The sequence below is a fragment of the Apodemus sylvaticus genome, chromosome 5 (assembly GCF_947179515.1).
Source record: "Apodemus sylvaticus chromosome 5, mApoSyl1.1, whole genome shotgun sequence".
NCBI lineage: Eukaryota > Metazoa > Chordata > Mammalia > Rodentia > Muridae > Apodemus > Apodemus sylvaticus.
In genome coordinates this window covers 134,554,884-134,567,365 of record NC_067476.1, presented here as the reverse complement: position 1 = coordinate 134,567,365, position 12,482 = coordinate 134,554,884, and positions in this window count along the sequence as shown.

Below are 12,482 nucleotides of genomic sequence, written 5' to 3'. Positions count from 1 at the left end.
TTAGCATTAACACAATCAACTGTTTTTTGTCCTTGGTTGATGTGTCTATTATCTTGGAAGTTATTTCTAAGAGCTGAGAATCTCTTTCTGTCATAGTAAGTTTAAACATCATAAATGCCATATTCAGAGCATATCTAACAGGTTTGAAGGCAAGATTCTACAAACCATATCTCAGTTAAATAATCCTTATCTGTTTTTAGATATTTTCTTATGAAAGAGAATGCTATATAAGACTCATTCCAATAATTGACTATATTATATTTAGCATGACTACAATCTAGTTTTAAACATATTAAAGAATTTGCTGATTTATAAAGTGACTGAATTTTAACAGGATTTTCTTAATTATCTATAATAGTTTACAGTGAAAAGTTGCCAAGAGCCTGCTAAGCCAGGAATGTTTGGAGTGTGACACAGAGTTGGATGTAGTCCAGAAACCTGATGATCTCTGGGCCTTTATATCTCTAACTTCAGAATGCTGAAGCTGCTGCATTCTCAAAAAAATCTATAAAATTTCTTTCTTATTCTGATGTTAAAATTTCTTGCTTTGGGCAATGATCATCAGTTTCTTCACAGCAAGTGAAAAAGTAATAGATTAGTTGCTAGAAATTCCTTCTCTGTTGACCAGAAGCCTTGCCTCTCATGAGCCAGGAGGAAGGAGGTTTGCAGCAATAACTTTTATTGAACTGGAAGAAGTCCCACTTGCAGAAGGAAAGTTTTTTACACAAGTAAATATGCATAAACACAGATGCATTCATACATCAACACTCATAATCACATACTTATTTGTGGGTCCTAACAATCTGTGTAATCAGCTTTTGTGCACACACAGACACATGATACACACATGGACAGATGGAGCAAGAGCCCAAGCACCAGTGCAGAAAGAACTCAATCATGCCTCAGAACTCTCCTTTCTCAATGGCAGAAGACAGGATGGAAAAGGAGGGCTGTTCCACCAAAACTGGAGAGATTGGCTTGGATCATTCTGGTGTTTCAATATCATAGAACATAGTTTGGACCACAAAAAACATCTCATGCTCAGAGATCAGCATGCCTCTGAGGCATATATCTGTTTGAGAGAAAATATCTTCCATGTGTGTATACAGAGAAGACATCAGAGAAGAGGATTTCAGATCCCCTGGATCTTAATTAGTGAGTATTCATGATGCTCCCAACTTGGATGGAAGGATCTGAACTCAGGTCATCCCCAAGAAGACTATGTACTGAGTGATTTGCCCAGTCACATAGTATTTTTCATCCAATCTACTATATATTACAAAGATTAACTAAATAATTAAATGAATATGTGAATAAAATAAGTTAACCATAGGAGTATATTGTTGCATCAATATTAAGATCATGCATATGTTGAACTTGTACCATAAATTGAATAAAATCTGAAAAAAATTCCTAGCAATGTTACACAGAAAGGGTGTTTGCTAAGCCAACTGTAAACACTCAGAATTCTCAATACTATAATGAGGACTTAGAACACTCAATGGTACAATGTGGTATCTATAATTATTCACAAACAGTACTTCAATCATGAATGCCTATGATACTTGCAAGAAAACAAAAAGTTCAAGAGAAAAAGCCAAGGACCAACGCAAAGAAAAACACTCAAGGTCCAAACAGAAGACATAGAAAAACTCAGTCAAAATATGCTCTTGACCAATTTTACCGAATTGCACATGATTATATACGTATAGAAATTAAATAAAAACACAGATTTGAAAACTTGACACACTTAACATGATTCCTAAGTTGTTAGGTTGCTCACTCAACAGCTTATGATCTCTTTCTTCCAAGGAGAGGCTCCACACTCTAATGCTCTGTCTTGAAATGGAGGCCGCCAGAGAGGTCTGTTATGACTCTACAACCTCTCAGGTCCCTTTGGGCATTCAGGAAACCTAGCTCCCACTGATGTTCATGCACAAAACAACATTGAATAATAATTTAATGAATGCTTCCTGCAACTTAACAGAGGCTCCGCCTTCCCAGAGGATCAACATGGGGAGACTCATAGATGAAGGGCCAAAGTCCAGGCTACCAGATGACTAACAGAACCACAGTGTAGTTGAGAGTCCATTCCAGTGCCAACATCTCTGATAGGTAGCCAGCCTACTTTTGCTAGAAGTATAGTAACTTCCATATGCACCATGGCATGACTTGTGGTCTCCCCCACAACTTCTTACAGCACAAACAGAGTAGAAAACAAGAAATTAGCAGTGAGCTATCCTCCCAATGGTACCCATGCTTACTAAGCATGCCCAGAGTCCCACACAAACTAGAGCCATTCAGCTAGGCTTTAGAACAGTAGCAGCTCCTCTACTGGGTGAATAGTTTGACTTAGCAATGCTGCAGCAAATTGACTCACACAGCAAAGGCCTTCCAAGTTCTGTCCTTCCACTGTAGGGGCAGACAGAGCCTTTGACTAGGAAATGTGTATTTTAGTGGTGTCTTAATTAGGCTTTTTATTGTTGTGAGAAGACTGCTTGTCCAAGGAAATTCTTTTTTTTAAAGATTTATTGACTTTATAAATTTGAGATCACTGTTGCTGTCCGCAGACACACCAGAAGGGGGCAATGGATCCCATTACAGATGGTTGTGAACCACCACATCATTACTGGGAATTGAACTTGGGACCTCTGGAAGAGCATTCAGTGCTCTTAGCCACTGAGTCATCTCTCCAGCCTGACCAAGGAAATTCTTATAAAGAAAAACATTTAATTGGGGCAGACTTACAGATTCAGAGGTTCAGTACATTATCATCAATGCTGGAAGCATGGTAGTGTCTAGGCAGGCATGTTGCTTGACAAGGAAGTGAGTTACTTATATAGATCAGAGGGGAGCCAGAAAAAGTGTCTCCTCTTCTGCAGGAAGCCAGGAAGAGCACCTCTTGTGCAGTGAGTGGAGCTTGAACATAAAATCTTAAAGTCTTCCTCACAGTGACACACTTCCTCCAAAAAGGCAACACCTCTTTCAACAAGGATACAGTTCCAAATAGCATCACTCCCTATGGGCCTAGCTTCAAACACATGACTATATGGAGCTCAACCCTACTCAAAGCACATGGACACATTAGTTTGTCTACAAACCCTGTTTTGCTTGAACTACAGAGATTTAATTTCACAATAAGTTCACTTCTTTTTTTTGATTACTGATTGCTCCAGTCTGAGAATCCTAGGAGTCAGCCATAAGGACTTTGATCTATCAGCTATATTTGGTCACCTGAGTAATCCAAACTGCTGTCAAGGTATGAAACCTTTCAACCTTCTTCCTGAGCTCCCTTTCTGTGCTTCCTGAAGCAACATTTGCTTCAATGTTGGTCAGTTATCTCAATTTCTGCATGTGCTCCTCTTCAGTTTTAATTCCACAATAAATTTCAGATAGGTTGAAGGACTCTCATTCACTGGACTCTTGTACTTCTCATCTCCTTCTCAGTCAAGGCTCAGCTTAGAAAAATGCTTAGCTATATAGGCATTTCGCACCAATGAGCTGACATATTAGAGTCAACCATAATTATACACATCTTCATAGGAGAGTTCCCTAATAGGAAATTCAATATACTTTCGGTCATATGAAGCTCACTTAGTTATACATCGCCCTGACTGCTATGCCTGGGCAACAGCACCCTGTCTCCAGGCAGTGCAAGAGGTAAGCTGTGCACCAGAGGCCACCTGGGAAGAGGCAGCTTGCACTGGTGAGTCCAGCACTGACAAGACCAACAAGCACTAGTGAGAACTAGATGGCAAAAGGCAAACTCAGAAACGTCACTAACAGAAATCAAGACAATATGGCAACATCTGAACCCAATTCTCCTTTAAAAGCATGTCCTGGATACCCCATCACACCAGTAAAACAAGATTTGGATTTAAAAATCACTGTTCATGATGCTGGTACAGGAACACATGAAGGACATACTTAAAGAAATTCAGGAGAAAATGGATCAAAAGTTAGAAGCCCTTGCAAGGGAAATACAAAAATCAATGAAAGAAATTCAGGAGAATACAAAAGCCAATAAGGAGGAAATGCAAAGAACACTTAAAGAAATACAGGAGAACTTTGGTCAACAGGCTGAGGTCATGAAAGAGGAAACACAAAAATCTCTTAAAGAATTACAGGAAAGCACAAACAAGCAAGTGAAGGTGCTAAGCAAAAACATCCAGGATCTAAAATCAAAAGTAGAAACAACTAAGAAAACTCAAAGGGAGACAACTTTGAAGAAAGAAAGCCTTGGGAAGAAATCAGGGAACATAGATGCAAATATCAACAACAGAATACAAAAGATAAAAGAAAGAATCTCAGATGCTGAAGATACCATAGAAACCATGGACTCAACAGTTAAAGAAAATATAAAATGCAAAAAGCATGTAACCCAAAATATCCAGGAAATCCAGGACACAATGAGAAGACCAAACCTAAGGATTATAGGCATAGATGAGAGTGAAGATTTACAACTTAAAGGGCCAGCAAAAATCTTCAATAAAATTATGGAAGAAAAGTTCCCCAACTTAAAGAGAGAGATGCCCATGAATATACAAGAAGACTACAGAATTTCTGAGTCTTCTTATACTTTGAGAATAGGAAGGCTACTGGTTTCCTCGAGTTGATTTTGTAACCAGCCACTTTGCTGAAGTTGTTTATCAGCTGTAGGAATTCTCTGGTAGAGTTTTTTGGGTCACTTAAGTATACTATCATGTCATCTGCAAATAGTGATAGCTTGAGTTCTCCCTTTCCAAGTTGTATCCCTTTCACCTCCTTATGTTGTCTAATTGCTCTAGCTAGGAATTCAAGAACTATATTGAAAAGATATGGAGAGAGGGGGCAGCCTTGTCTAGTCCCTAATTTTAGTGGGATTGCTTTAAGTTTCTCTCCATTTAGTTTGATGTTGGCTACTAGTTTTCTGTATATTCCTTTTACTATGTTTAGATATGGGCCTTGAATTCCTGTTCTTTCCAAGACTTTTAGCATGAAAGGATGCTTAATTTTGTCAAATGCTTTTTCAGCATCTAATGAAATGACCGTTTGTTTTTGGGGTTTTTTTTTTTGAGTTTGTTTATGTACTGGATAGCACTGATGGATTTCCATAGATTGAACCATCCCTGCATCCCTGGGATGAAGCCTACTTGATCATGGTGGATGATCATTTTGATGTGTTCTTGGATTCGGTGGGCATGAATTTTTTTGAGAATTTTTACATTGATATTCTGAGAATTTTTACATTGATATTCATAAGGGAAATTGGCCTGACTTCCTCTTTCTTTGTTGGATCTTTGTGTTGTTTTCATATCAGCATAATTGTGGCTTCATAGAAGGAGTTGGGTAGTGTTCATTCTGCTTCTATTTTGAGGAATAGTTTGAAGAGTATTGATGGTAAGTCTTCTTTGAAGGGTTGATAGAATTCTGCACTAAAACCATCTAGTCCTGTGCTTTTTTTGGTTGGAAGGCTTTCTATGACCCCTTCTATTTTTTAGGGGTTATGGGACTGTTTATATGATCTATTTGATGCTATTTTAATTTTGATGTTTAGTATTTATCTAAGAAATTGTCCATTTCCTCCAGATTCTCCAGTTGTGTTGAGCACAGGCTTTTGTAGTAGGATCTGATAAGTTTTTGAATTTCCTGTTTCTGTTGTTATATTTTGCTTTTCATTTCTAGTTTTGTTACTTTGGATACTTTGTCTGTGACCTGTAGTCCGCCTAAGGGTTTATCTATCTTGTTGATTTTTTTCAAAGTATCCGCTCCCGGTTTTGTTGATTCTTTGTATGGTTCTCTTACTTTCTACTTGATTGATTTCAGCCCTGAGTTTGATGGTTTCCTGTCTTCATCTCCTCCTCTGTGAATTAGCTTCTTTTTTTCCCAGGGCTTTCAGTTGTGCCATTAAGCTTCTAGTGTATGCTCTCTCCATATCCTTTTTGGAGGCACTCAGGGCTATGAGTTTCCCTCCTCACACTGCTTTCATTGTGTCCCAAAGATTTGGGTACGCTGTGTGTTCCTTTTCGTTAAATTCTAAAAAGTCTTTGATTTCTTTATTTCTTCCTTGACCAAGGTATCATTGAGTAGAGTATTGTTCAGTTTCCATGTGTATGTGGGCTTTCTGTTGTTTTTGTTGCTATGGAAGACCACTTTTACTCCATAGTGATCTAATAGGAGGCACGGGATTATTGTGATCTTCTTATATTTCTTGAGGTCTGTCTTGTGACCAATTAAATAATTTTGGAGAAGGTACCATGAAGTGCTGAGAAAAAGGTATATTCTTTTGTTTGGGATGAAATGTTATATAAATATATATGTATATATGTGTGTGTGTGTGTGTGTGTGTGTGTGTGTGTGTGTTAAATCCAATTGGTCCAAAGCTTCAATTAGTTTCACTGTGTCCCTGCTTAGTTTCTGTTTCCCTGATTGGTCCATTGAGGAGAGTGGGGTGTTGAATTCACCCACAATTATTGTGTTAGGTGTAATGTGTGCTTTGAGCTTTAGTAAAGTTCTTTTATGAATGAGGGTGCCCTTGCATTTGAAGCATAGATATTCAGAATTGAGCGTTCTTCTTGGTGGATTTTTCCTTTGACCAGCAAGAAGTGTCCCTCAGTGTCTCTTTTGATGACTTTAGGTTGAAAGTGATTTTTATCTGATATTAGAATGGCTATTCCAGCTTGTTTCCTGAGACCATTTGTTTATAGAATTGTCTTCCAGCCTTTTACTCTAAGGTAGTTTTTCTTTGACATAGAGGTGTGTTTCCTGTATGCAGCAAAATGTAGGGTCCTGTTTAGGTATCCAGTCTGTTAGTCTATGTCTTTTTATTGGGATATTGAGTCCATTGATGTTAAGAGATATTAAGGAATAGTGATTATTGCTTCCTGTCATTTTTATGTTAATTTTGTTTCAATGGTTATCGTCCTTTGGGTTTGATGAAAGAAGGTTACTATCTTGCTTTTTCCAGGGTATACTCTCCCTCCTTGTATCGGTGTTTTCACCAATTATCTTTTGTAGGGCTGGATTTGTGGAAAGATATTGTGTAAATTTGGTTTTGTCATGGAATATCTTGGTTTCTCCATCTATAGTGATTGAGAGTTTTGCTGGGTATAGTAGTCTTGGCTGGCATTTGTGTTCTCTTAGAGTCTGCATGAGATCTTCCCAGGATCTTCTAGCTTTCATGATCTCTGGTGAGAAGTCTGGTGTAACTCTGATAGGTCTTCCTTTATGTGTTACTTGGCCTTTTTCTCTTACTGCCTTTAATATTCTTTCTTTGTTTAGGACATTTGGGGTTTGGATTATTATATAACAGGAGGTAATTCTATTCTGGTCCAGTCTGTTTTGAGTTCTGTAGGCTTCTTGTATATTAATGGGCATCTCTCTCTTTAGGTTAGGGAAGTTTTCTTCCATAATTTTGTTGAAGATATTTGCTGGCCCTTTAAGTTGTAAATCTTCACTCTCATCTATACCTATAATCCTTATGTTTGGTCTTCTCATTGTGTCCTGCATTTCCTGGATGTTTTGGGTTAAAAGCTTTTTGCATTTTGCATTGTCTTTGGCTGTTGAGTCCATGGTTTCTATGGTATCTTTTGCATCTGAGATTCTTTCTTCTATATCTTGTATTCTGTTGTTGATATTTGCATCTATGGCCCCTGATTTCTTCCCAAGGTTTTCTGTCTCAGAGGTTTTCTCCCTTTGTGAGTTCTTAGTTGCTTCTACTTCTGTTTTTAGATTCTGGATGGTTTTGCTCAGCTCCTTCACTTCCTTGTTGGTGTTTTCCTGTAATTATTTACGAGATTTTTGGGTTTCCTCTTTCATGACTTCTGCCCGTTGACCAAAGTTCTCCTGTATTTCTTTATGTAGTTTTTGCATTTCCTCCTTATTTGTTTCTATCTTTTGACCCATATTCTCCTGAATTTCTTTTAATGAATTTTGTGTTTCCCTTGTAAGGGCTTCAAAGTTTTGATACATTTTCTCCCAAATTTCTGTAAGAGATTTATTTATGTCCTCCATGTGTTACTCTAACAGCATCCTGACCGGTGTTTTTAAATCCAAACCTTGTTTTTCTGGTGTGTTGGGGTATGCAGAACTTGCTGTTGTTGGAGAATTGGGTTTAGATGCTGCCATATTGCCTTGATTTCTGTTAGTAATGCTCCTACCTTTGCTTTTTGCCAACTAGTTCTCACTGGCGTTAGGTGGTCGTGTTGTTACTGGCTGGTGCTTCAACCTCCTGTGAACTTGTAAAGCTATTTCTGCAACACTGAATGGGTGGGTTTCCCCTGGCACAGATTGCTGCCCTCCTCTTGTGTGCTGTTGGAGCCCTGCTGTGTTTCGCCTCAAGCAATGTTATGCTTGTACTGTCTCAGTGAACCTGGTTCTTCCTGTCTGCTAAGGCAGTGAAGAAGGAAGCAGGGAGTCACCCCTTGGGCTGATAAGGCACAGGCCCCATGACAGGCTAGCACACAGACAAACTGCCTATCTGCCCAGGTCCTGGGTACAGGCAGACACCTGGCAGTTTGCGCTCCCAGAGATCTCAAACATGGGATCTCTCAGTACATGGTGCTGCCTTCCTTCTCCCTCAGGCAGGGAAGATGGCAGCAGAGAGTCACTCCCTGTGCTGATATCCACGTAGGGCACAGGCCCTATGACAGGCTGGTGCACAGATGAACTGCCATCTGGCCTGGTCCTAGGCGCAGGCAGACCCCTGGCGGTTTGCGTCCCCCCCCCCCCCCCGAGATCTTAAGCTTAGGACATCTCAGTACCTGGTGCAGTCTTCCTGCTCTCTCAGGCAGTAAAGATGGCGACAAGGAGTCACTCCCTGTGCTGATCCCCATGTAGGGCACAGGCCCCATGACAGGCTGTCATACAGATGAACCAAGAGGTCTTAAATTCCCATTCAGTGTTCTTAAACATTGAGTCATCTCTCCAGCCTGAACAAGGAAATTCTTTTTGCTTGTTTGTTTGTTTTTTTTGTTTTTGTTTTCCGGAGACCAAAGAAATTGTTATAAAGAAAACATTTAATTTGGGTTGGCTTACCATTTCAGAGGTTCAGTCCATTATCATCAAAGCAGGAAGCATGGTAGTGTCTAGGTAGGCATATTACTTGAAAAGGAAGTGACTTATTCATATGGATTGAGGGGAGCCAGAAAAAGTGTCTCCTCTTCAGCAGGAAGCCAGGAAGAGTGCCTCTTCTGCAGTGAGTGGAGCTTGAACATAGAACCTTAAAAGCTACCTCACAGTGACACACATCTTCCAAAAAGGCAACACCTTTCTCAAGAATACAACTCCACAAAAACCCTGTGGACTCTAGCATTCAAACACATGACTATATGGAGCTAAAACCTATTCAAACCATTAGAAGTACAAATACCCTTAGTCTCCCAGAACACATGTTGTCCCTCTTCCCAGGGGTAGGGTCTTTAGTCTCATATTTTATTTCCATCTCATGTCCAAAGAAACCCTCCATTGCCTTATAGCAGGGAAGTCCAGTAGGCAAAATTTGATAAAATTCAAACAGTTACGACAATTAAAGCAAAAAGTCTCCATGAATTTGAAAACAACAAGGCGTCTATTGGAGAGAGGTCAGAGGAGATGATAATGATCTAATGATAATCTCAAAAAATATTTAAACATTGAAACAGGCTTTATGACCCCATGGACTTCAGTGATGTGAGATGTGTATTAGAGCACACCAAGGTTTACTCACACTTTTTCTCTCAGGTTGCACATTTTCAGCAAGGAAAAAGAACAATTCTGTTCAACATGGACACATTAGTTTGTCTACAAACTCTGTTTTGCTTGCACTACAGAAATTTAATTTCTCAATAAGTTCAGTTCTTTATTTTGAGTCCTGATTACTCCAGTCTGAGAACCCTAGGAAACAGCCATAAGAACATTGATCTATCAGCTCTACTTGGTCACCTGAGTAATCCAAACTGCTGTCAATGTACGAAAGCTTTCAACCTTCTTCCTGAGCTCCCTTTCTGTGCTGGAATGCATTTGCTTCAATGTTGCTCAGTTATTTCGATTTCTGCATGTGCTCCTCTTCAGTTTTTTTTTTTTATTTTTTATTTATTTATTTTGGATTTGGTTTTTCCGAAACAGGGTTTCTCTATGTAGCCCTGGCCATCCTGGAACTAACTTTGTTAACCAGGTTGGCCTTGAACTCAGAAATCTGCTTGCCTCTGCCTCCCAGAGTGCTGGACTTACAGGGTTGTGCCACCACTGCCCAGCACTCCTCTTCAGTTTTAATTCCACAATAAATTTCAGATAGGTTGAAGGACTCTCATTCACTGGACACTGGTACTTCTCACTTCCTTCTCTCTCAGTCAAGACTCACCTTAGAAAAATGCTTAGCTATATAGGCTTTGAAAAGGAGTGGGACTTTACATAGCCGAGGGTAAACCATTAATAAGATACTGAGTGAATTTGCCCCTATATACAAGGTTAGCTGGTGAGATCTGTAACTAATTACAAGCTGCAACAATCAGTAAATATCCTATTTCACACCACTGAGCTGACATATTAGGGTCAACCAGAATTGCACACATCTTCATAGCAGAGTTCCCTAATAGGAAAGTCCATGTAGTTTGGGTTATACGAAGCTCGCTAAATTATACATCTCCCCATCTGGTATACCTTCATTTATGTCATGACTTAATACAAGCTTAGAAATTATTAAATTTCTACTGTATCCCAACTGTATCCTTCTTTATAATAATGACCCAGAAAGCAGAATGACTTAAACTTCAGTCTGTGATCTAGATATTATCTACCTCATTTATTCATCAGGGTACCTAACATATTATCAATCTATATGTGGTCAAAATAATGACAGCATGCCAATTTAATCTTTTCCAATATCAAAATAAGACTTCTTAAATATAGAGATTGGATACATTTTTTAATATTATATGGTATTTCATTATAGAACATAAAAGTTTTCTTCTGACTCAGTTTGCCAAAATGAACTAAAGCATTAAAATGATTATAAAAACATCGTTAGATATGTTTTATTCATCTGTCTATCTATCTATCTATCTATCTATCTATCTATCTATCTATCTATCTATCAGTGCAGAGACTTTAAGAATTGTTACTAATGAAATTATTTTTTCATGTTGAACTTAAATGGTGTCTTTGTTTGTTTGTTTATTCACCTTACATCCTGACCACAACCCCACTTTCTCCTTGCAGTACGTCTTATATCTCCTTCCCACTTTCCACTCTGATGTGCCCGCATAGGTACCAATCCACTTTTGCACATCAATTTGCAGCAGGACTAGATGTAACCTTGGCAGGAAACACCAGGCAGCACAACTATCAGAAAGTAACCTAAGGCCAAGCAAGTGTGTGAGACACGGCTTCTGCTGCAGTTGTTAGGAGACCCTCATGAAAAACAAGCCGCACATGTATGACATATGTGCAAGGGTAAGGGTCTGGGCAATGTGTACTCTTTACATGGTGGTTTATTCTCTGTCACCCTCTAAGGGCCAAGGAGAGTTGACTCTGGGTCATCTTCTGGTGATATTGACCATTCTGGCTCTTTAATCCTTCTCCCAAGTTCCCACAAGACACCCCAGCTCTGTCTAGCTTTTCACTGTGTCTCTATGTATCTCTTTCCAGCAGATGCTTGGTGAATGCCAGTAGGATTTGCTAAAGGAAACAAAACAAAGATCATAAGTTTGAGGTCATCCTGGACATATATATTTAAATTAGTCTCTGGTAGCTTGAACAGACCTTAGCAAAAGAAAGACATATTTTAAAGCCAGTGATAATACAAAACTTTTAAAGTGTTTTGGTGATCCCAAGTATAAAACAAACATCTTCTTTGCAGCCAATCATAGAAAATGCAAGGAGGGCTTGGAGCAGAGACTGAAGTAAAGGTCAGTCAATAATTAGCCCAACTTGACTTGCATTACCGAGGCAAGGGCAAATCCCTGACACTATTAATGAGTGATAGGCGTACAGTCTAGCATGTCTCCTGAGAGTCTCTACCCAGTAACCAACTCAGAGGGATCCATATGCCCACACCCAAACAGTGGAGGGAACTTGGAGAGTCCTATGGAAGAATTGAGGGAAGGATTGTGGGCCTGAAAGGAGATAGAAGTCTACAGGAAGATGAGCTGTACCAACTAACCTGGACACTTGGAGCTCTTCTAGATTGAACCACCAACCAAAGAGCATACACAGGCTGGATGTAGGCCTCCATGAACAAATGTAGGAAGCATGCAGCTTGGTTTTCATGTTGGTCTCAAACAACTGTGGCAGGGGTAATCCTAAAGCTATCACCTGTTTGTAGATTATGGTCTTGTAGCTGAGCTGCCTTGTCTAGTCTTACAGAGACCTGAAGTGCGAGTGTGGGGGATACTCATAGGAGCCAACAGACACTCAGAGAAGAAATAAATGTGGGGATAGGGTAAGGATTAGGGAGGGCGATGACCAGGAAGGGGGGGGCAGTGAGTAGAACGTATTTTGAATAAATTAAGAAAAATATCTGGTCT